Source organism: Rhinolophus sinicus, chromosome 3, assembly GCF_057876585.1.
Source record: "Rhinolophus sinicus isolate RSI-liver-muscle chromosome 3, RSI-T2T, whole genome shotgun sequence".
Taxonomy (NCBI): domain Eukaryota; kingdom Metazoa; phylum Chordata; class Mammalia; order Chiroptera; family Rhinolophidae; genus Rhinolophus; species Rhinolophus sinicus.
In genome coordinates this window covers 118,773,001-118,799,263 of record NC_142503.1, presented here as the reverse complement: position 1 = coordinate 118,799,263, position 26,263 = coordinate 118,773,001, and the positions used below count along the sequence as shown (strand labels likewise).

Genomic DNA, 26,263 nt, shown 5'->3' with positions numbered 1-26,263 from the left:
GACAGCCTCTCTATGCCAACAGTGTGGCTCATCGCTTGATTTGTTTTTTCTCACATTTTGGGTAACACCTTGGCTGTGGTCCCTAAGTCCCCTCCTAAGCCACCCCGGTAGCCCCTTTCCTTCCCCCAACCCCAACTCCACGCCAAGTCTCTGTCTTAGTCCCTGTCTGGCTCTTCCCACTAGGCCTTCCACAGGGTGTAATCCTCGCCCTGAACCCCAGCCCCATCCCGCTTCCATTTGATGCCCACCTATGCTGCTGCCAGGTGCCAGGAGATCTGCCCCCTGGCTGGGCAGCCCATGTAGCCTCCTCGTGATGGACTGAGTGCCAGCCTTCCCAGGCAGAATGAACATTGGTGACTACATTTCTGAATCCTCTCCTTTCAACCAAATGAATCAGACTTATGCTGTATCCAGATGTGTGATGGATGGTGACTCGAAGATGGGCATGCTGGGCCTCCATGAAAAAAGTACACAGTCTACTGGAGAAAACAGTCTGGAAGAGGCAGGAGTTTTCCTGCCTGCGATGTGAGGGTGTCAGGAAGACAAAAGAGGTGACCTTTGACCTGGGCCTCAAAGGGTGTGTGTGATTGCCCAGCTTGACGTCTGAGTCGGGGAGGAACGGGCCCTTGCCTGAGCCTGAGGCATGGAGGACCTCTTCAGAATAGCAAGCACACTAGCTCAGTTAAAGACAGAGCTGTCACCAAATTTTTTCAGTTACGAAATGTTTTCCCAGTTCCAGATAAAAGAAGAAAACATCTTAAAGATTAGGACAGAACTTGGGCATATACTCTTGCAAATCCTTACAGGGTAAACCGTATCACCTTATCCTTTGAAAGTAGATCACTTTTTGTAAATATCCCAAAGGCAATTAGAGGAGAATCTAGTGATTCAGGTAGATTCCTATACTCTTTCATGCTCTGTAGGATAAGTTAAAAGGACAGCTACATTAATCATCCTTCATGCTCTATGGAATAAGTAAAAAATAATAGGACTGATCTTGTTGACCTATAGAGGCACTCAGAAGGCAATATTAAAAGTTAATGACCAGGTGACTGGTTAGCTCAGTTGGCTGCAGCGCGATGCTCGTAACACCAGGGTTGCCAGTTCGACCCCCTCACGGGCCAGCGTGAGCTGCGCCCTGCACAACAAGATTGAAACAACTACTTGATTTGGAGCTGATGGGTCCTGGAAAAACACACTTAAAATAAATACAAGTTTAAAAATAAAAGAGTTAATTACCAAGCTGGAAATATAAAAATGATCTCAGACTACTCCATCAGCCCCTACCTTCACCTTAAAATACTGGCCAACGTCTACAGTTGTTTCCCTAACTACTGAATGACTCCATTGTCCTGGCCACTCACTCAGGTTAACTATTGATTCTCACCTGGATGAATTAAAGGTGCAGCATGACTAACATGGTTTTGGTTAGGGGGAGGGAGGGGAAAACCAGGTTGTCATTTTCTATCCTGATAGAAAACGTTCAATTGTTATGTTCTTGCAGAACATGTGGAAATGTGGGCTATGTTTCACCACGTACACATACGGTTCACATACTGGATAGTTCTATCACATTTCTGAGAGTTAAAAAAGCTTTTCCACTCCCCCTAGAAATTTGGGAAGGGGTGCGCCTATTCTCCCAGGTACCTCCCACGGTGCCCCCCGCTCCAGGTTGTGAGATAAGCAGTATCAGCTTCCTACCTCATCTTGCTGACGTGTCCCAGTTAGGTCTCTGAATATTAGAGACCTTGACTTACAGACAGAGCCATGTCTGCAAGAAAACAACAAAATGTCTGTTGGCCTGCACCTGCAGACAGAGCCAACCTTGTGATAACAGAAAACGCCACAAAACAGCTACTGGCTTCTAGGCAGTCAACATTTTCTGTTCAAACGAGGCTACCTTGTCAGCACAGCCCCTATAAAACCCTCCTCACCCCCTCCCTCGGGGCTGCAAGTCTCCTTTAGACATATAGCCCCGGCTGTAGCCGTCTTTTGCTCAGCCCGACAGACTTTCTCTTAATAAACTTTCTTAACTTGCCTGATCATGCGCGTTCCTTTATCAGCCGACCTGTCAGTCCCCAAACCCAATCCTTCCTCACTACTGCCAAAACGAACTTCCTAACAATCTTCCTATGATTTTTCGTCATCTCAGCATGACGAGCAAGCTTCCTCATACTTCTGCTCTGCCCTCTCTCCCCCACGCACCCTGAACAATTCACTATTCTCTGTGAAACACACTCTCTCTCACTCCCCTCTCTCTACATAAAAGACCTGTTATTCCCTCTGCTGGGAAGCACCTGAGCCCCCACTCCTGATCCTCCTGGGGCTTCCAGGTCACCTTTCAAGAGTCAGCTCGCCAGCCTCCTCCTTCATGCTCCCTTCACCATCTCCTGCAGACCCCAAGCAGTCCTCCCTCCCCCAACAAGGACACAGCACCTGGTTCACCCCTCCCCCAGAGCACCTGCTACCTGCATTGCCACTGTCACTGCACTGTCACCATTCATTGAGCTCCTGGAGGACAAGCCCTAGGACTTCTCATCTTCGTGTCCCCAGCAGTGCCTGGGACAAAACAGATTCTCAACAAATGTTTGTTGAAGGAATAAATAAAAGAATGAAGAGCTCTAAGAATACTTTAGCAACAATAACATCAGAAAAATAAGCACACAGCTTCCCAAAGTCACTGCTATTAGGAATAAAATTAATTTTAAAAAATTTATTTTAAAAATAGTGGCATGTTATACTTATATTGGAGGTTGCAGGGGGAAAGTCATTTTAAAAATACGAACATTTTAGTGATATTATCCCCTGATTAAAAAAAAAACAATAAAATGTGTCATACTTACACACCTAAGAGTCATGACTAATTAAGCCGGAAATAATCACCTTCTCCTTCCTGTTCCAGCCTAGGATAGAGATTGATATTGGAAGGTATGAAAATCCAATGACTAACCATTGTTTAAAAAAAAAATAAAAAATAAAAGCAAGTGTCTGATTTACTAATATCATTCTACGTACTTAATAGGACAGACATCAAACCAACAAACTAGAAGATTTTTGCCTTTCCTGTTGACTTTTTCCTTCACCCTTCCCAGGTCTGCCCAGCTAAGAGCTCATTTAATGAACTTCGTCAATGTGCTGGGCAGACGCTCTGTTGGGTAAGCTTCCCCCTGGGCCCTGTAGAGCTCTGCGTCTTGTCTGAGGGGTGTTTCCTGGATGTAACTGCTCTGGTGAAATGTCATGTGGCAGCCACTGGAGCCCAGACTAGGAGACACCCAGCCCAGCAAGGAACACCACCCATTCCCCAAGGAGCTCATTTTGTCACTTTCTTTCGTCAGTAGGCTGCCCTTGATTTTCATACTGCTTACTTGCAAAGAACTTGCATTTTTCAAATATATATTGATGCCCCCAAACCACCTTTTATGAACAGAAGCCAGGTCTCTTCCCTAGCTTGACCAACTATCCATCCCAGCACTTCCCATTTCAATCAGGAGAATCTTGGCATTTCCTATGCTCATTCCCGACTTAGTGCCTTTGTTAATAGCATCCTCTAGCAAGCTTCTTCCTCAGGCAATGAAATTTATTCTCCTCCTACAAGTCAGTGGTTCTCATTCAGGGGTGATTTTGCCCCCCAGGGAATATTTATCAATACCTGGAGGCATTTTTGGTTGTCAGAACTGAGGGGTGCTACTGGGTAGAGGGTAAAGGCCATGGATACTAAATAACCTACAATGCACAGGACAGCCCCCCTACAGAAAGAATTATCTAGCTCCAAAATGTCAACAGTACTCAGGCTGAGAGACTCTGCTTTAAGTGGAGTTCAAGTTCATTTATTTGGATTAGGAAATATTCTGGTACTAACCATACCCAAGTCTGATCATGCCTTCGCTTTGCATTCCCTCAGAATGTACAGAGTGCTGTCTGTTAGCTTGGATGTGAGGTTAAGAATCACAGAGTCTCGGGATTGGATAGGACTTTGAAAGTCATGGAGTCTAACCACTTCCTTGTCAACGTTGCTTTGTGAACATCTGTTGCATGTGAAAAGTTATCTTTTCTCAACCAGATTATAAGCAATCCCAATAAATCTTTCTATGTTCATGCATTCTGCAAACATTTATTTAGCACCTACTATGTACCAGGCACAGTCTTAGGCACTGGGGATACACTGATAGACATTGGCTCTGCCCTTGTGGATCTTAAGTTTAGAGGGAAGGATATATTTGAAAAAATCATGTCACTTCCATTGTGATAAGTGCTCTACTGGGAAGAACATGGTTTACTTGGTAACGAGGATACCTAAACTTGATCTGGGACATCAGCCAAGGCTTCCCTGAGGATGGGACACTTAAGCACATATTAGGCATTCAGTCAGTATTTGTTGAATAAATAAAGAGAAGCCTAAAGTATAAATAGGAGTTGTCCAGGTAAAGTATTCATAGGTGGGAGGGGAACAGCAGAGACCCCTGTGGCCATGATGAGTTTGAGGTGCCTATGAGACATCAGAGTAAAGCATCCATGTGGGCCATGGGTGTATACGTCTGGAGCCCAGAGAGGGATGTTGGGACCATACCCAGGAAACTCCAACATATACCGGGTTTCCCTGAAAATAAGACCTAGCTGGATAATCAGCTTTAATGCATCTTTTGGAGCAAAAACTAATATAAGACGCAGCCTTATATTACATAAGACTGGTTCTTATATATTATAGTAAAATAAGAGTGGGTCTTATATTAATTTTTGCTCCAAAAGATGCATTAGAGCTGATTGTCTGGCTAGGTCTGATTTTCGGGGAAACACAGTATGTCTGAAAGAGGAGGAAGAACCAACAAGAGATTGATGAGGAAAGGCCAGAGACACAGGAAGAAAACCAGGAAAGTTTGTGTCGCAGACGAAAGCTTCTCAAGAAGAGTCCAGCCAGCTGGGAAGTAAGCAGCCTGGACTGATTATGCAGGCATCCTATGGGATGAACAAACTGCTGTTTTTGAGTTTTGAATTAGCATAATCTGAATATCAATCAGAGTTAGATTTTGTGGGTGTTTTCATTTGTGACACTGAAATTTATCATATTCATTTTAAATTTTAGATTCCTTTTAGGTCTCAGTGTCATAGTGTTCTACCTGTTTAGGGTATCAGTGAGAAAGAGTTTGGAGCTAGTGTCTCAGAGGCTTAATAAACAAAAGATGCATCTGGCAACATGCAATTAGATCTTGATTATTTGTGCCAGTGAGGGATAGGAATACATGAGTAAAATTAATGGAATCTAAAATCTCAAGTTCAACCTTTTTTGTAATTAAACACTTAATTTTTTTAAAAATTACTAAATAGCAACAAATCTTATAGTAATCTTTCTCTCAGTTCCCTTTCACCCTAATCTGGAAGGGATGAAGCTGCTGAAAATCCATCTACATGGCGGGGGTGGGGGGAGAGAGAGATTTTAATAAGGTGCCCAGATAATCTAGAAATTGAGAAATCAACTTCTCAATAATGTTAATAATGTTAACTATAGCTACCTCTTGTTGTTTCAGGTTAGATCCCCAAAGAATGCTTCAATTTCTAATTCTTTTAGCCTTTTAGAATGAGCTTTTATTACATTTCAATATAAGACTCATGCTAAAATTATGACATGAATGACATTGTCTTGCCCAGAGAGGTCTTAGACTCCACCAGACGACAAGTTAAGGGGCTGAATGCAATAAGTCTAACAGCCCAAACAAAATGGTAGAAGCACATAGGAGGGAGTAACTTGTGATGACTGGGGAAGGAAGTGGATCAGGGAAGGCTTCATGGAGGATGATGAGAGGTAAAGGAAGAACATTCTGAGTGAACGAAAAGCAGGAGCAAGACGTTAGTGGCAATGATTTCTCATCAAAATTCTTAACTGGCTAAAGTTTCAATTAAATTTGACGAAAGAATAAAGTCATTTTTATATATTAGGTTCCATACACCCTTTCTCAGGTATTAAAGGATATGCTTGAGCAGCAAAAAGCAAAAAAAAGAGGGAGTAAGCTAAGAGTAAGACACAGAATCCAGGAAGATCCGATGTAGGAGAGAAATAAAGACAATTCCCCACATCATGGCAAAAGGGAAGTCCCAAAACAGCAAGTGTACAGCAGAGCTAGAGAGAGTAGAGTAAGATGGAGGACTCCAGCTGTGTGGTTTCTAGGAACACATGGAAGGGATGGATTATCTGATAGGTCTGACCATGCGGAATGACTCATTAAGAAGCAGTTAAGGGGGCTGGCCTGGTGGCTCAGGCGGTTAGAGCTCCATTCTCCTGACTCCGAGGGCTGCCGGTTCGATTCCCACATGGGCCAGTGAGCTCTCAACCACAAGGTTGCCAGTTCAATTCCTCGAGTCCCACAAGGGATCGTGGGCAGCGCCCCCCGCAACTAAAATTGAACACGGCACCTTGAGCTGAGCGGCCGCTGAGCTCCCGGATGGCTCAGTTGGTTGGAGTGCGTCCTCTCAACCACAAGGTTGCCAGTTGGACTCCTGCAAGGGATGGTGGGCTGTGCCCCCTGCAACTAGCAACGGCAACTGGACCTGGAGCTGAGCTGCGCCCTCTACAACTAAGACTGAAAGGACAACTTGAAGCTGAACGGCACAGATTGAAAGGACAACAACTTGACTTGGAAAAAAGTCCTGGAAGTACACAGTGTTCCCCAATAAAGTCCTGTTCCCCTTCCCCAATAAAATCTTTTTAAAAAAAGAAGCAGTTAGAAGATGGGGGAAGACTTGCTTAGCTGTTCAAGAAAATTAAATAAATGAATAAAGGCAATTTTTAACTCCAGGAAAAACACAATGTAGAAGAAAGGAATTGTAACCCTCACATCACTTAGCTCAGCCAAAATAATGTAGTCACTCCATATTGATTTTAAGAAGAAAGTCTGTGCTATATTCATATTGAGAAGAGGCAGGTACAGGAGAGCTCCAGGTCCTTGTGGACCTTATAGAAAGTAAACTCTATTCTCTAAAATTGATGAATCATGAACTCATAGTATAAGCATATTATTTAGATAAAGGAAGTGAATACCAGAAAAAAACAACTACATTGGAAGGAGATGCCTCTGTGTAGCATCACAGTTGGAGGAGGGAAACACCATTTTGTTACATTTAAGTTCTATTTTATTCTTAAAACAGTTTATATATTAACTTGACGAAAAATAAAATTACAAATATATGGTGATGGAAGGAGAACTGACTCTGGGTGGTGAACACACAATGGGATTTATAGATGATGTAATACAGAATTGTACACCTGAAATCTATGTAATTTTACTAACAATTGTCACCCCAATAAATTAAAAAAATAAATAAATAAAATTAAATTTAAAAATTCTAAGCTATTTGCCATGATACATGACAGTTTTACTCATTACCTAAAGATGAAAATCATTCTTTTCTTCAAGACATATTGGCAAAGAGCACTTTCCGAGCAAGTCTGGATCCTCCTTGGAAATCTCTCTTGAGATCTCCAGGTACAAGCTACCGAAGGCACAAGGTATATTCTGACAGACGCTGATCTTCCTATGAATTATTGATTATGTCACTGTATAGCAGAAAACTGCCTTGGCAACTGGTATATTATGGTTACACTGTGGATGCAGATGGTTAATAAGTAGGGACAACTGTAGTTAATTCTGTAAAATAATTCTGAACCAGAAGCTGAACACTTACAAGCGGAAGTTACTTTATAAAGCAGCTTACTACAGTAAAAAGAGAAGGAAGTCACCCTGGCCTTAGGGCCTAGCGCCCTGCCAAGCTGGCATTTCTGCATGTGGGTAAGAATCCTGAGTTAAACACACCCCATCTGGCAATTTAAAAACCCAAGAAAAAGTGACTGGACTTGAGGGCCTTTAAAGTGACTCGTGTTGGCTACTCCTAGGACAGACAACACAGATGGATCACACAACAGTGAAGGTAGTTGAAGAGACTAAAAGTTTGTTTAAATATGATACTGCTTCTTTTAAACTCTGTAAGTTGAAAAATCCATGACTATTGCTTAGCTGTTTGCATGTTGCTTAAAGGTGTTCGGGAAGAGCGTCATCACACTTTCCCAGGGCAGCTATACCAGGAGGGGCATTGGTGCCACGCCTCCACAGCTGAAGGAGAAGCCCTGCTTTGAAAGGCTGGGCCAGAGATTCTGCAAGAAGATCAGAACATGGCTTAAGGCTCTGCAGGAAGATTCCAGTTAGCAGATTTTGACACATATGCACATTCCCCCCATCTCCACCCCACCCCCACATTCTTCACTGATTGAGCAACACCAGGAGTCCAAAGCCCTTTTACAGCCTTTGGGATTCTGGGCACAGGTGCGCTTTGCCATCCCCACCTCGGATATGTGGGAAGAGTGGCAGATTATAAACACTTACAGATGAGCAACCCTGATGACTCATCTGTGCGTTCCCTCAACATTACATGCTGTACAAGTGGAAACTTTGAAAGGCCCAGAAGCTCTCAAGAAGCTCACAACCCAGCTACATGACAGAGGATTGCATACAATGCCATTACCACTGCACAGGTCAGCAGGTGACGCGATGCCTGGAGTGGGAGGCCCACCAAGCACAGGCTTTCCTGAGGAGCACTCACCTTCATCAGAACCCTCTGCCTTTTGTCTACAGATCCTTCTTTATTGTAATGTAAGCATTGAAAGAGTCAAATGTGGTAGGACTGAGAAAATTAAAAACCTGCCTTGCCATTGCCCAGGTTAGGATAACGGGCACAGATGAAGGCAGGGGCAAAATAATAAGAAAAATGTCTCTCCCGGTGCCATAGTAAACTATCAAAACAACCCCCTTCTTTGCGTGACTACTGCTTTCTACCTCTCAGAAAGCTTGTGTTCTCTGAAATCATAGATCAGAAAGTTTGCTGTTGGAAATTATATCAGGAAAAATGAAACATTCCATTCCTGACTGGAGAATCCAAGTCATTTTGACAATGCGAAGCAGTCTTGATTTACAACCCAGGTGCGAAGCTTCAGAAAAACACTGTTCTGCATTTAAACTTTGTAGATTTCCAAGGAAACAATGCTCTGGGGCCATTTCAGAGTTTAGACCTGACATTGACCCCTTTACATGAGTCCTGTTCAGCTTTTAGACTGTCCAAATACGGTTTCATTTAAATCTTACCTCCTCCTTCCACCCCAAATCTTATATTAACTCTATCCTTTGTTTGGTCCTCTGTGTGTATCGCCTCCCTCGTTGCAATGGGTTAATAAACCCAACTTTGTCAAATTACAGGTCTGTAGATGGGGTAGGACAGCATCAAATCTATGAAAACCTTGTTGATCTCCAAAATGTTATCATAACAATCAAGGAAGTAACCTATTTGGGATATGACTAGACGGCTGTGACAGGGGAAAGACTAGCAAATTTATACCTGAGGTTTAGTTGTTTAGTAAATATAGTCACTTGGCAGCTTGAAATTTGATTCTATGCTTAAATTACAATGATTGAAATGTGAAAATAACATTTTAAGAGACTTACAATCTATAAAAAATTTAGGTATATGGAAAATTTGCTTTCAGATGGAAAAAAATTGCCCAAAGAAGAGTTTGATTTGAAAAAGAGTTCACTTCAGAGAGCTGGGTTCCTGGTCAACTCACGCTAATCCTGTAAGACTCAGCTCAAGCATTACCTACGCCCCAGACCTGTCCCTAGTTCTTCCTCTTTTATACTCTGGTGGCACCTGGTGTTAGATTGGTGCCATGGCACACACCACACAGTATTGTGATTGTGGGGTTACTTGTTTGCCCCGTTCATCTCAACTCGTGGAGAGCAGAGCCCCAGTCATCGCTCTGTAAATTCCTAGCACCTTACACAGCCACTGGCACGTGGGAGGGGTCCAATGAATGATGAATAGATGAAACAATTAATGAGGGGGAGATTGGGAGCAAGAACACCAGTTGGCAGGTGTCTGTAATGGTCCACAAGAGATCAAAATGACCTAGACTCAGTGTGACTAGAAGGAAAAGATAGGTGAGTATGGGACATTTGAAAGGAAGAAGACTTGATAACTAAGTGGAAATGGGAAACAAAGAAAAAGTAATCAAAGAAAAACTTTAAAAATTCAAACCTAGGCAGCTATGAAGTGGGATTCACCGCTGGCAGAAAGGAATCCTCGAGTAGCGAATTTGTTCAATTTTTAAGTAAGCAGATTTTACGAGGTTCTAGGAAAATCCGGACATTCAGAATTAGGGTCAAGGCTCAAAACAGACTTGGGAACCACTGGCATTGAGCCTGAAACTTTTTAAAAAGGGGATGAATTCTCTGAGGACGAGACTATGCGTTGAGTGGTTGGAGGACTGAAGCTTGGAGAAAGCAAAGGTCTAGAGCAAAACAAGGAGAAAAAAAGGCAGCAGAGTGTGTTCTTCGAGGAGCAAGGCAGTGCAATATCCTGGACACAAATGGAGAAGCATGTCCTGTATGTGAGAGGAGTACAACTCAAGAGAATCACCTGAAAACTATAGGAACTCAAAGTTCAGCAAGGTGGTGAGTTACAAAATACAGCAATTGCTTGCGACAATCAAAGGCTTTCCTCCAACTCTAACCTGTTAGAAAATATAATGGATACAAGATGCCATTTGCAATGGCAAAAAAAAAAAAAAAATTATCTAGGGTTAAACTTGGAAAACATGTGGTACTTTTACAAATGTACAAAAACCGACAGAAGATTTTAATAATGAGACGTAGTAAATGGAAAACGATATAAAGATGTCAGTGTGCTCCAAATTTATACATTTAATGCAATTTCAAGCCAAAATAAATTCCAAGTGGACCAATGAGATTTATGAAAAAAGAAAAAAACAACATAAAAGAAGTATAAAAAAGAAAATAAAGACGGGGGGAGTTTTTCTAGGCACAATCCCAAAAGCAGGACAATACAGAAAATGATTGGTAGATATGATTCTGAACGAACCTGATTCCTAGGGCGCAGCTCAGGCCTTTAAAATGTCTTCCTCCATCTTTGGATCTGTGATAAGGCCATTGCAATTTTTCTCCCCCTCAAGCTCTTTGCATCGCCTGTACAGACAAATCATTGTAGGAATTCATCCATAATCTCCACAATCCCTCTGTGGGTGAACCCACATGGCGTAGTTTCACATTCCACACACTCTCTCAAAGCCTTGTAATACAGCTAGTCCTCAGCCCTGGCTGAGAAATGGATCAAGAGAAAAGCAACAGGCCACAGCCGGCACTGATCAACCGCCAGCTAAAATTCCACACCAGGAGGTGTTTGGGGCTGGGGTTGTTCTGGCTGTAGAAGTGGAAGCAACACACCCCACCTGTTCAAAAGCAGGGGGAAGATAGTAGCAGGTGTCTGTATGTAGGATGAATGTTCAAATGTTCCCTGGCTTGCTTTTTCTTTAATATTTTTGTTTTTTAATGGTCTTTTCTATTGGGTCTCAAACTTTAGCATGCATCAGAATCACCAGGAGAGCTTGTTTAAAAGATAGCTGAGGGCAGCTGGTTGGCTCAGTTGGTTAGAGCGCGGTGCTCATAACACCAAGGTTGCCGGTTCGATTCCCACATGGGCCAGTGAGCTGCGCCCTCCATGACTAGATTGAAACAGCAACTTGACTTGGAGCTGATGGGTCCTGGGGAAAAAAACACACTATTCCCCAATATTCCCCAATAAAAATTTAAAAACAAAATGTTCTTACCTGTACCCAAGAGCCATATTGAATAAAAAGGTTTAAAAACAAAGACAGCCAAAATATACAATGTATTACAGAATTGTACACTTGAAACATGTAATCTTATTAATGAATATCACCCCAATACATTTAATTTACAAAAAGATTGCTGAGCCCCACCCACCGAGTTTCTGATTTAGTTGGCCTAGAGTGGAACCTGAAGATTTGCACTTCCAACAAGTTTCCAGTTGATGCTGATTCTGCTGGTGTGGGGACCACACTCTGCAATATTGTGAGACTGGGTATGGACCTGAGAGAAGAGCAAAAAGGAAACTCTTGACTCTGTTTCCTTTTAACACAGAAGTCCTTGGAGAGAAGCAGCTGAAGACCTCAGCTACATAGGGAGGCCTTGACAGACACCATGCGACAGAATTTCTTTCATGTAAATACCCTATCCTAAACCTTAGGAAAGTTACTAAATTCATAAAATGCTTGGTTTGAGTCAAGGTTGTGTGTGTGTGTGTGTGTGTGTGTGTGTGTGTGTGTGTGTGTGTGTGTAAAACTGCATAGGGTCAAAACAATAAGACAAACGAAAAAGTAGAAACAAAAACATGGGGCAGTAATGCCAGGAATTCACTGAGCAGGGGAAAGACTTCCAACCGTCCAAGCAGGACCCAGGATAAATTTACTAGCCTCTCCAAGATCAGGGATGTTCCAAGCGGATGTTCCAATTTCCTGATGCTTTATCTTTTTTTGTTTTTCTCATAAATTTTATTGGGGAATATTGGGGAACGGTGTGTCTCCAAGCTCCAAGTTGGAGCCAGCAACCTTGTGGTTGAGAGCTCGCACTCTAACCAACTGAGCCATCTGGCCGCCCCCTGATGCTTTATCTTAATTTGGATTTATATTCTCTGGGCATTGGTGCCCAACATTTTTACCCCCACCATTAACTCTTAATTTGTTCTAATTCTAATCACTATATTTAAAAATTCTTAATCTGAAATATAAGTGCAAAAGATTGCTCTCAAATTTGAAAGAACTGAAACTCTCCTGTATTTCAAGCACCATTCCTGTTTGTGTTTTATACATTAGATTTTCTATAGAGAGTTTCATAAAGCAGCATACATCTCTGAAATCCCTTCATGATGATTATAAATTGTGCCCTCTTTAAAGACACGGAGCCATCAGATCTATTTCTTGACTCCTTACATATTAGACTAAAGCAACACCCTGTCAAGGACTATTCCTGCACCATAGAACCAAAGGATGGCTTCATTAAATTTCAACCCATTTTTAAATGGTCTTTCTAATTACATGGGTTTCACATGAAGTATCAACCTAGCACAAATGGAAGAGTCCTCTTACAGTGAATAAAGCATTAGCATATTACATTTCCAAGGTAGGGGATAATTTACTCTTCTAGATAAGGTTTACAAGAGTCATTACAGCTTTCCATTTAGATAAACTGGAAAGTTATTCTAGTAGCCAGTCTCTAAGATGGCCCCAGTGATCCTTGCTTTCTAGTGTTCACGTATTTGTATATGTAATGATGGGGGCGGGGGGGGAGAAGGAGGAGGGACACACGCTAGAACGGGGCTAGTGAATTTATTTAGCAATATCTAATGAATTTATTTAGCAATATGTAATAGCAAAAGACAAAGGCAATTAATAGAATATGTTAATGTCAGAAAGTAAAAGTGGTTAAGACTAAACTATATACGTTGATAACAATGTCATGTCAAAGGAGTACACATACATATAAGTTTAAGAGATCTCAACATATGTTTACTATTGATCAAAAATCACTTGGCTAAATACACAAATAACATCAGTAAGGAGTATCCAAAAGCAGTAATAAGCTCTATAGGATAGAAACTATTACAGTAGATGCCAAAAGCTCAACAAACTGGCAGAGAACAACACTGGAAAAGTCATAAAGCAAAATCTTGTCACGTCTGTAGCTGAGAGAAACTCAGGCGTCTCCCACACCACTGCTTGCTAGTTCCCAAGAATGCTGCTGCTGTTGCCATTGTTGTTGTTGTTGTTGTTGTTGTCAGAAGTCAAGGCGTCTTCTGATGTTATACGCTGCAAGCTGCATATAAGTTTTCAAGGTGTTAACAATCTGAAGAATGTTGCTGCTGTTGTCATTGCTGTTGTTGTTAGAAGTTAGGACGTCTTCTGATGTAAGCTGCAAGCTGCATATAAGTTTTCCAGGTGCTAACAAGTTCTTAAGAAGTCTAACCCTGGAGAACAACACTGGAGAGGCCCGGAACCAGCCAGCACTCACCAGGTTCACGGCTGAAAGTCAGGACATCCCCTGGTGTTGTAAGCTGCATGTTGCTGGAAGTCTTCAAAATGTTAGAATGATGAAAAATCACCAATGACAAATGACCAAATGATGAAATAATTATTATACTGCCAACTGAAGTCTGTCTTATATATTTCCTCAAATGTACCTTAGAGCCCTCCGGGAATGGCCAGTTCCAGGAGGGTCCGGCAGTTACTGATATGAATATTGCCCATCTGGCTGAAGGGCCAATTCATCCAGAAAAGCAAGAAGGCCTGGCAATGTATCTGTCACGAAGTCCTGATATAACTTAGCTACTTCTTTACTCATCTGCTAATGTGGGTGAAACAGACAGAACAAAGAGGGAATTCTCTCAACCCCTGATCAAGAATTTCTTTAACCCTAAGCTAACCATCACCTCACAACACGGACAGAACAACAAATATCATCTATATCTCCCCTACTCGAGAGAATGAGACCAAACAGAAAACTTCATCTCGTGTCTCCCCTGCTCGGGAGACTGAGACACAAGGGGGACAGAAAAGCAACCTCATCCCATATCTCCCCTGCTCAGGAGAATGAGAACCAGAAAGCATCATCATCTCATATCTCCCCTGCTCGGGAGAATGAGACCAAAGGGGGAATTTACTCAACCCCTGATCACAGCACAGCAACCACCTCCCATATAGGAACAGACAAAAGCTAATAGACAAAAGCTCACATCAACCAATGAAGGCAAATTTTTTCAACATCTTCCCTACAGTGTAGTACCTTCCCACTCTGAATCATGGCTGCATTGTATGTTCAATAGAATAAGGCAGAAGTAACAGTGTGTCGCTGCTAAGGCTAGGTCATAAAAGATATGGCAGTGTACACTTGGTCTTAGTCTTAAAGCATTCATTCCAGTTGAAACCAGCAGTCCTCTAGATGGTCCATATGGCAAGGAACTAAGGCCCTCTGCTAACAGCCAGTAAGTACCAACTTGCCAGCCATGTAAGTGAGCCATCTCGGAAACAGATACTCAAGCCTTAGTCAAGCCTTCAAATGACTGCAGCCTCAGCCAACATCTTAACTACAACATGTTGAGAGACCTTATGACAGAAAAGCCCAACAAAGCCATATCCCCAAATTCCTCAACCACAGAAACCATGAGATAAAACATTTAGTACCCTGAGTTCAGGGGTAATTTGTTATGCAGCAAAATATGCAAAGGGAAAAGGTCCATTCAAGGGCAAGAGTATGAAACATTCATTGATACTGTTTTAGATGTCACATTGTATCTAACCTTAAAGAAACTATTATAATACTTGTCAAGTTTTTATGTAGTACCAGAGAATATCAACAATTATCTGAAAAGCTTTTAATGTACTCTTTTACAACTAGATATCTGCGTGAGGTGTAATTTTCTTCACATACTTCAACCTAAGTAATAGATTAGTTGCAGAAACAGATATGAGAATCCAGCCATTTTCTATTAAGCTGGACAGTTATAAGAATTTCAAAAATGGTAAAGAATGCCACTAATTTTGTTCTTGAAAATGTTTTTTATATAAAATATGTAATATGTAATGAGTTTGTTATTTTAAGTGAATTAATATTTTTCAAATTCTCAGTTTTAATTTCTGTTTTCAATATGGATGGATACAACCCACATAGACATGAGCTTTTGGGAGTCCTCAAAAAAAATGTTAAAAGTATAAAGTGGTACTGAGGCCAAAAGCATTGAGAACTAGCTCATAAAGAAAGTCTCGAAAAATTTCAGAGAATTAATATCATACTTACAATGCTCTCTGTTCAAAGCAATTAGAGATCAACAAAAGAAATATATATATATTAAAAGCTCCATATGTTTAAACTTTTAAAAGAATACTTCTAAATAACAGATTTTAAAAATCATAATTGAAAATTAATAGTTAAAACTATATTCTTATGGCTTTACATATAGTTTTTTTGACTACATATCTACCTTGTGGGAAGCAGTGAAAGGACAGGAAATTTATAGCCCGAAATGCTAATATTAGGAAAGGAGAAAGGCTGAAAATGAGCTAAGTATTCAACTTAAGAAGTAGGAAAGAAACAACAGAATAAATTCAAGGTAAGTAGAATGGAGATAATAAAGATGAAAAAGTAATGAACTATAACAAGACCAAAATTTGATCAAGAAAAGAGAAGACACAAATATTAGGAATGGAAAAGGAAGACATAACTACATGTCCAGCAGAGATTAAAACATAATAAGGGAAGGCTATGAACAACTTTATACAATAAATTTGAAAACTTAGACAAAATGGACTAATCTCTAGAAAAATTATCATTGATTAAAATGAGAACTCAAGAAGAAATAGAAATCCTGAATAGTCCTTTAAGCAAGTTGGATTAGGGGTTTTAAATCTCCCCACAAAATAAACATCAGGTTCAGATAGGATTACAGGTGAGTTTAACCAAACCTGAAAGAACAAATTAGCACAATCTTACACAAATTCTTTCCGAGCACAGAAAAAATAGAGTTCTCCTCACCTCATTCTACGGGAGGAAATAACCTTGATCCTAAAGACAGATAAGAACATCTAAGAAAGTACAAGACAATATCACTTGAGAACATAGGTAGAAAAATAAATAAAAATTGACAGTCTGATTCTAAAATTTATATAGAAATATAAAGGGCCTAGAAGCCAAAACAATCTCAAAAAGAGCAAAACTGGAGGGATTATACTACCTGATTTCAAAGATTTTTATAAACCTACAGTAATCAAGACAATGTGGTATTGGCATAAAGATAGACGTATAGATCAATGAAACAGAATAGAGTTAAGGAACAAACCCATACATATGAGTATATGATCATTTCATTTTCAACAAAGGTGCCAAAGCAATTCAATGGGAAAGAATAATCCGTTCAACAAATGGTGCTGAAACACCATTGAGTAGCTATAAATAATAATAATAATAAATTTCTGCCTTTAACAAAAATTGATTTAAGATGGATCATAGACCTAAGTGTAGGAGCTTAAACTTAAAAAATTGTACAGGAAAACAGGCGAAAATGTTAGTGACCTTGGGTTTTTGCAAAGATTTCTTAAATATGACACGAAAGGAAAAAGACAAAAATGATAATTTGGACTTCACCCAAATTAAAAACTTTTGCTCTGTTATTAAAATGAAAAGGCAAGCCACAGACTGAAAGGAAATATTTGCAAACTACATATCCAACAAAGTAGACAAACAACCCAATTTTAAAATGGACCGTTCACCAAAGACAGTAAATAAGCAAGATGAGCAGCATCAATTCATTGTTAGGGAAATGCAAATTGAAACCATAATGAGAAATCTCCACATACCCAATAAAATGACTATAAGTAAAAAGACCAACTGTGCCAAAAGCTGGTGAGGGTGTGCAGCGATTGGAACTCTAATACACGCTAGGAGGAATGCAAAGCATTCTGATCACTTATGAAAACAGTTTGGCAGGTTCTTAAAAATTAAACATATACACACAAAAAATTAAACATATACCAACCATACAGCCTAGCCATCCTACTCCTAGATATTTAACAAAGAGATATGAAGGCATGTGCCTATATGAAGATTTGTACATGAATGTTTATGGCAGTTTTATTTGTAATAGCCAATAATTGGAAACAATCCAAATGTCTACAACAGGTTTTGGGTAAACAAATTGTAGTATAATTCATACAAAGTTCATACAATAGAATATGACTCAGCAATAAAAAGGAACAACTATCCACACATGCAATAACATGGATGAATCTTAAAATAAGTGAAAGAAGTCAAACAAAGAGTATATACTGTATGATTCTATTTACATAAAATTCTGGAAAATGCACACTATAGTGACAGATTAGTGGTTACCTCAGGTGAGGGGATGGAGAGAAAGAGATGAATTAACAAGGGGCTTGAGGTAACTATTGGGATAACTATCTTGACTGTGCTAATGATTTCATGGGTGTATATATATATACACATATATATCAAAATCAATAAAGTTGTACACTTTAATATAATATGCACTTTATTTATACATCAGTTATACCTCAATAAAGCTATAAAAGTATTAAAAATATGCAAACCAAATCCAGCAACATATGATAACTATAATTTGAACCTAAAACTGCTCTAAAAAATAAAGTCTACTTAAAATAAACCTATAATTATGTTGGTAGGAGATAAGTTCCCAAGACCACACTCAGATTCAATGGTTTCTTAGAAAGACTCACAGGATTGAGCATACAGTCACACTCATGGCTATGATTTATTACACTGAACGTGTACAAAGCAAAATAAGCAAATGAAAAAGGCACATGGGCAAACTCCAGAGAAACCAAACAAAGCTTCCAAAATTCCGTACTCTCCCAGTGGAATCACCAGCACACACTTCATTTCCCCAGGAAAAAGTGATAACACATGTGAAATGTTCTCTACCAGGAAAGCTCATTAGAACTTAGTTCCCAGGGGCGCTGGTTAGCTCAGTTGATCAGAGCGTGGTGCTCATAACACCAAGGTTGTGGGTTCGATCCCCGCATGGGCCACTTTGAACTGCGCCCTCTTTAAAAAAAAAAACTTGGGCCGACCGGGTAGCTCAGGCGGTTGGAGCTCGGTGCTTCTAACTCAGAAGGCTGCTGGTTCGATTCCCACATGGGCCAGTGGGCTCTCAACCACAGGGTTCCCGGTTCAACTCCTCAAGTCCCACAAGGGATAATGGGCTCCGCCCCCTGCAACTAAAATTGAACATGGCACCTTGAGCTGAACTGCCTCCCGGATGGCTCAGTTGGTTGGAGTGCAGGCTCTCAACCACAAGGTTGCCAGTTCTATTCCTCGAGTCCCACAAGGGATGGTGGGCAGTGCCCCCTGCAACTAAGATTGAACATGGCATCTTGAGCTGAGCTGCCGCTGAGCTCCCAGATGGCTGTTGGTTGGAGCGCATCCTCTCAACCACAAGGTTGCCGGTTGGACTCCCGCAAGGGATGGTGGACTGTGCCCCCTGCAACTAGCAACGGTACCTGGACCTGGAGCTGAGCTGCACCCTCCACAACTAAGACTGAAAGGACAACAACTTGACTTGAAAAAAAATCCTGGAAGTACACACTGTTCCCCAATAAAGTCCTGTTCCCCTTTCCCAATAAAAAACAAACAAACAAAACAAAACAAAAAACTCAGTTCCCCAGGATTATATTGGGGGCTGGTCACACAGGCACCCTCTCCATTTAGCAGCACAAAAATTTCAGACTCCCAAAAGGAAAGCAGGTGTTTAGCATAAACCACATTGTTTGTACAAATAGTTTAGGCACAGTGAGCCATTCTTACCAGTTAGGGTAGTTAGAACGCTCCCCAAATTCCTAGTTCCCAGATATCAGCCAAGGGCCAAACTTGTAAGCAGGCTATACAAAGGATGACAGTCAGGCCTGCTGTGTTAACTCTATTTCACACAATAATATAAACTAGTTGAATTTATCCCAGGAATGCAAGGGGAGTTAACATTTATAAAATCTATAAACAGCATTCCCTGCATTAAAAGAAAACTAATCATTTCAATAAACAGAAAGTATTTAATGAGGGTAAAGGAGATCAAATATATGGTGATGGAAGGAGAACTGACTCTGGGTGGTAAACACACAACGTGATTTATAGAGGATGTAATACAGAATTGTATACCTGAAATTTATGTAACTTTACTAACAATTGTCACCCCAATAAACTATAATTAAAAAAAAGAAAATATTTAATAAAATTCAATACACATTCATTATAAAACCTTTTAGAAAAGCATAAATTAACCTGATAAAATGTATCAACCAAATGCCTACAGCAAACATTCTTTCTTTTTTTTTCTTTTTTAAATATTATTTCTTAAAACGTTAGAAGAATACTCTTTTACTTAGGAAGAGACAATAATGCCTACAATCAATGCTTCTGTTCCACATTTTACTGAAGATCCTAGCCCGTCCAGTAAGATAAGTGAAAGAAAAGATATAAGGATTGGAAAAGGGGGGAAATACCATTATTTATAGATGATAGAGTTGTCTTCCCCCAAAATAGCCAAGACACATTTTCAGGAATAGGAGTTTAGCAAGATAATTGAATATAAGATCCATATATAAAAATCATTTGGCTTTAAATGGCCAAATTGTGTACAGTGTGAATTATATCTCAATATACCTGGTATATTTTTAAAAATCAATTAAAGCTGGTGACTGTAGAGCGTTGATGAGTGGGGACTGTGTGACTGAGCATTTGCAGCTCCCAAGCTTGTGCTGTAGGCAGGGATGGCTTCATTTCCCTTCCAAAAGAGAATACCAGATTTTTAAAAAATGTAGCAGCTATATTGAGATGTACGATATACTCGTAGTTCACATACCATAGAACTTACCCATTTATACTCAGTCATCTTGCTAAACTCTCATATTCCTGATAACTTGTCTTGGCTCTTTTGGGTAGATAACTGTATCATCCATGGATAATGACATTTCTTTTTTCCGTTTCAATCCTTATACTTTTTATTGCTTTTTCTTATCATACTCCACTGGCAAGGAGTAAAAGCAACCTAGGCCCGACAATTACTAAAGTTTGGGCACCCTAACAGAGACCATGATAATCATATTGTTTAAATGTACCTTTAAAAATCCAAAAATAATCTGGAGTTAGAAGCAAAAATTAAGTTCAAAATTGAAAAATCTGAGGAAGATGCTCCACTTCAAGTGAAAACTCTAACCTTAAATGACAAGCTCTGTCATAGAGATATTATCAGCATTCCCAGGGACAGTTTCCACTGGTGTGCAGGGATATCAGAGTAGGGGAACTGAAAATTGTGGCCATACTAAAATAAAAGACAATGAAGGAGTCTTCCCATTTCTCTAACTGCAGCACAACTAGTGATTATTTAAATTTGGATATAATTACCAAGGAAGAGGATTTTCCTGGTGGTTAATGCTTGGAAGCATTAGACCTACTATTAGTGATCTGACTTTAGTGAGAGTGAGAAACTGATAAAGAACTCACTATGAGTAAAAGTAAAGTTTGTTTGTTTGTTTTTTAAATGAAGGGAAAGCCCCAGTTAAAAGAGGAAAAGAACCCACCTAAATCAAAATGTAATCCTTTGGGGACAATAGATGCTGCTGGCAACACATATATCAGCTCACACCAGAAAGGGTTTCTGTCAGTTCAGAGCCCATCAGGAAATCATTACAGATATTCAGTCCTGCAGCTAAAAGCAAGAGGTCTAAATAGATTCCACCAGCAGCATCAGTAAGTGGTGGCAACAGCTGCAGCCCACCTTTGGATATGTATAGAAAGTCTTGATAACTGGTAGTGTTTTATAACAATTTCAAGCATATTCCTATAGAACACAGCATCTGTTGAAACAGAAATACAGTGAAACTGAGAAATCAGCAGTTCCTGTTTAATTTTGTTTTAAAAGGGGGAAGCTATGTGAACGCGTATGTGTGTGCCTGTGGTGGTGTATCCGTGTGTGTCCATGTGTCTGCTTAAATAATCACTTTATATTAAATCAATGATTTAGGAAGTGCTTCTGAAGTACTTAGTTAGCCCTACTCTAATGTCAGGTAATATCATTTTTTAAAAAAGCTTAGATCTAAATGGATCATGAATAAAGAGTTACGAATATTTCTATAAAGGTGTGGATTTTAATCAGCTGCTAGTTATAAACATATAATTTATATATCTTATGTATACATATGTATATTTCTTGTTAACCAGTAAAAATACCTAGCTTAGTTATTGTGCTTTATAAAAACGTAGATGTTAACACAAAAATAAGCAATTCAGAATTATGATTAAAGTGGGCATTTGCCTTTTTATTGAAAAGCAATTACACCATCAGCAACTGAATGGCTACACAAACTGTAACAGATCCAGAAAATGGAGTACTACTCAGCAATAAAAAAGAAACTACTGACACAACAATTTGGATGGGTCTCAAGGGTATTATGTTGAGTGAAAAAAGCCAGTCTCAAAAAGCTACATATTATACAAGTCCATTTAGATAAAATCCTCAAAATGATGAAGTTACAGATATGGAGAACAGATTATCGATTACCAGCATTTAGAAATGGTGGTAGAATGCCAGGTAGGCATGACTATCAAACAAAACCAATATATCCATTTGGCAATGCAGGCAGAGTGTTTGGGGCCAACAAGATTTTCCAGAAAAGAAAATGCACAGGAAAATGTCTGAGATCTGGACAGGAAAAGGGGAGGTATTGGTTCTAAATAAAAATAAACAAAATTAAGAGATGTTGAATTAAATTCACACATAAACTTCACTAATATTTAAATGTAAAACATGCTTCATTACATTTAAAAATAATTAGTACATTAGATTTTTGCATTTCTCAAGAATTCCCACATATGCATGATTGCTTTAAAAATCATTCAAATCATAAATGAATCCATACAAATAATTTTAAAAATAAGGCTACATTCAAAATGCTTTAGAATAAAAATACTCATCACTGGATCTGAGTGCATCTTAGTATGTGATAATGCACAGGATAGGGCCTCCCTTTTCTCCCTCCGTTCCCTAACTGCTTGTCTCTCTCAGTTCCAAACCACTGCTAACAGTGCAGAGAGCCTGAGGCCATGGTTGCTGCAAGGGAGGGCTTGGGGAAGGGGTGGGCGTGGGGGGTAGGAGCAGTTTCTAGGGGTTCAGAGAAGAAACTGAGAAAAGAATCAAGCACAAAATAGTCCATGTATGATATACAAGGAAACAGACCATACAAACATAGATACATCCTGGAGCCTGTGAAACAGAAGTGACAGATTTAACAAGCAACAGACTGCTGTGTTTCCACATCTAGAGACAGGAGGCCACATCTAGAGGTAGAGCAGCTCTTATGAGTATGACCAGCAAGAAAACAGTGACCTCAGTCCTATAACCAACCACAAGGATATGAATTCTGCCAACAACTTGAGGGAGCTTGGAGGTGGAATCTTCCCCAGTCAAGTCTCCAGATGAGAATGCCACCTGGCCAACAAATTGAGTACAACCTTCTGGAACACTTGTACAGGACACTGCTAAACTGTGCCAACTCCTGACTCACAAAAATTATGGGATGATAAATATGTGGCATTTTATGCAACTAAGTTTGTGGTCATTTGTTACATAGCAATAAAAGCTAATAGTGAGCCAAACTGATCAGGAAAAAGAACAGTTAGTTTCAGTGGAATCACCAAATCATAGCTCCTGGCACACATGTTAATTTAAACCTCATTTAAATATTAAATAATCTATGTTTCATTTAAAAAGGGAATTGGGGCAGAGTAAGGTCACAAGTAATCTTTTAAAGGTTCCTGTGTAGCTGTTTAACACAGAATAAGAGAAAAACATTTACAATTATGAAATGTGAGAAGGCTATGCCAAAAATGTCGATCAGTTTTGACCAAGAACTTCAAGGCAAACAAAAGCTTTCTTTGGAGGTCTTACCAAAAGGAATTTGGACACAGATTTGGGTCCAGACTGTGTTCTGAGGGGCAAAGAGACAGAATTTAAAAAGACAGAAAAAGAAGAGCTTTCAAAAAGATTATATAAGGGCGGCCGGTTGGGTCAGTTGGTTAGAGTGCAGGACTCACAACACCCAGGTCGCCGTTTTGATTCCCACATGGGCCAGTGAGTTGTGCCCTCCACAACTAGATTGAAAACAACAGCTTGACTTGGAGCTGATGGGTCCTGGAAAAACACACTGTTCCCCAATAAAAAAATAAAAGATTATATCAATTGTTTTGAAAGAGCTGTGACTGGTGCCTGCAAGCAGACTTAAGACTATGCTACATAATTGCTCGTGTCTACTGCTAGGTGAAAAAAATAAGAGAATTTAATGATGCAAAGCCTGTTCCAGGACCCGTATCAGGATGTAGTCATTTGGTTTAGCCCTGTTTAAAAGTTGACTTTCACACACAGTGGAATAGAGTGAGTAGGCTCAGCTTCCCAGAGGCCGGCCAGCTCTGTTTTAGATGACTCTTGACAACATCAACTCCATTTTGCTGCTTTTCTTTCACAAGAGCACTATGGTTATTAAATAATAGGAATGTAATCACATTGTAGGAAGCATCCTAACAACAGAAAATATATTCTAAGCTATGCATTCAAACTGGTGGAAAAACTGCCGTAGCCCTCTCTGCTTCAAGCCAAAACTGTGTTCACTACCAATTTCCTTAAGTGGTACTTCAAGGTTTTTAAGTTAAAGGGACATAAAAAAATAGTTGTACATAGGGAGGGGGGAGTTGGTGGGGAAGAAGGTGAAGAGATTAGAAAGAGCAAATTAGTAGACACAATGTAGTCACGGGGATATGAAATAAGAATGGGGAATATAATCAACAATGTTGTAAAGATTACATGGGGTGCCAGATGGGCACTGGACTTATCGGGGGGATCACTTCATAGACTATGTAGATGCCTGACCATGCGCTGTACACCTGAAGCTGAAGTAGAATAATATTGTAGGTCAACTATAAGAAAAAAACATATGTGTGTGTGTGTGTGTGTGTGTGTGTGTGTGTGTGTGTGTATATATATATATATATATATATATATATGGTCATAGGAGGTGGAGTATAGTGTAAGGAAGTTATTCAATGGTAACAGGTATATGTCAGAGGGGTAGTAGCTTGGGGGAGGGGGATTATCACTTTGTGACAGGTGTAAATGTCTATTATGTTGCTTTGTACACCTGAAACTAATAAAAAAAATCTTTAAAAAAGTAGTTGTAGTTTTATAATACTTAAATACATTCTTGGATCACTTTCAATTTTCTTCTTGTTGAAACATCTTCAGTTACCCTGAAGATTACAACTGTCATCTTAAATTTCTAACAACCTAGTTTGAATTGAACTTCAATAGTACACAAAACTCTGCTTCTATACAGTTCTGTCCCTCCCCTTTATGTTATTATGGTCATAAATTACATCTTTATACATTGTGATTTCCTGCCTTTTTATTATTGAATCTGAGTAGGGCCTAAACAATGTGCCTTTTTAACATCTCCTCCAGATGACCTTTCTGAGAACCTCCCACTGAAGTGGAGATGACGGTGCGATGGAGGGGTGGTTGTGGGATCTGGGAAGAAAAGGTTTGCAATAACAGTAAGAAAGCAATCTTACAAAGCTACAACATGGCAAACACAAAGTTAAAATAAACAGACCAGTCGTGTTATTCTGTAATGCATCATCTGGCAATCTGTTGAAATATTTAAAGGTATATAGGGGCAGCCGGATGGCTCAGTTGGTTAGAGAGTGAGTTGGTTAGAGAGTGAGCTCTGAACAACAGGGTTGCCGGTTCGATTCCCACATGGGCCAGTGAGCTGCACCCTCCACAACTGAATTGAGGTGACTTGGAGCTGATGGGCCCTGGAGAAACACCCTGTTCCCCCCAAAAATTAAAAAACAAACAAAAATAAATAAAATAAAATAAAGGTATATATAAGGCTTCTAATCAGATATCAGCATATCATTCTTTATCATTTTTCTGCCTCCACCCAATGCGTACAAACACCATACCATCAGTGGGTCCAGCTCTCCTTAGATGTACCTTTTAGAAAGCGCAGAAGGCAACACATTGGGAAAGACATGCTTTCCTTCTGGACATCTACCATTCTCTGAGAGGGTGTGCAGAGGTTCCCCCTCACACTCCGTCGAGCCCTGAGCTCTGTGGGGAATCACCGCTCTAGTCCAATTTTTTCATTTTGTAGGTGAGAAAACTGGGGCTCAAAGGAACAGACTGGCCCAAGATTACCACGCTAGAGCCTGAATTAAAACATATTTCCTGATTTCTTTCCACTCTCTCTCATTTTTATTACAGTAACAAGAAGACCCTGAGTTTCCTAATGTTGTCTTTGGAAATAGTTCATATTCTTTTAAAAAGCTAAAATGTACAGATGCCTACAATGTAATTTCCTCCAAGCTGCCACTAATGATTTTTATGTTAATAGGAAAAAACAAAAACCTTGGTTGCTGAAAACAGAAATTCCAGAATAGTGGACACAGGGGTAGCAACAGGAGTTTTTTTAGTCTAAGGCTGGAGGGTGAGGTTGCTCTTCCTCACCACAAATTTCTATTTCACTGTGTTAATTCATTCACCAGTTTGGAATACTGGTTAGTACAACCCTTTTAAGGAAAAACCTATATTAGGGCCGGTCTGGTGGCTCAGGCAGTTGGAGCTCCATGCTCCTAACACCGAAGGCTGCCGGTTGGATTCCCACATGGGCCAGTGGGCTCTCAACCACAAGGTTGCTGGTTCGACTCTGGTTCGACTCCTCGAGTCCTGCAAGGGATGGTGGGGTGTGCCCCCTGCAACTAACAACGGCAACTGAAGCTGA

General features: G+C 40.0%; 1 non-coding gene across 1 annotated transcript; it reads left to right on the top strand.

Moving 5' to 3' along the window:
- The first annotated feature begins 18,390 nt into the window (after positions 1–18,390).
- On the top strand, positions 18,391–18,466 carry TRNAM-CAU (transfer RNA methionine (anticodon CAU)). Its single transcript has one exon. It is a non-coding gene; the product is annotated as a tRNA-Met (tRNA).
- The last annotated feature ends 7,797 nt before the right edge of the window (positions 18,467–26,263 follow it).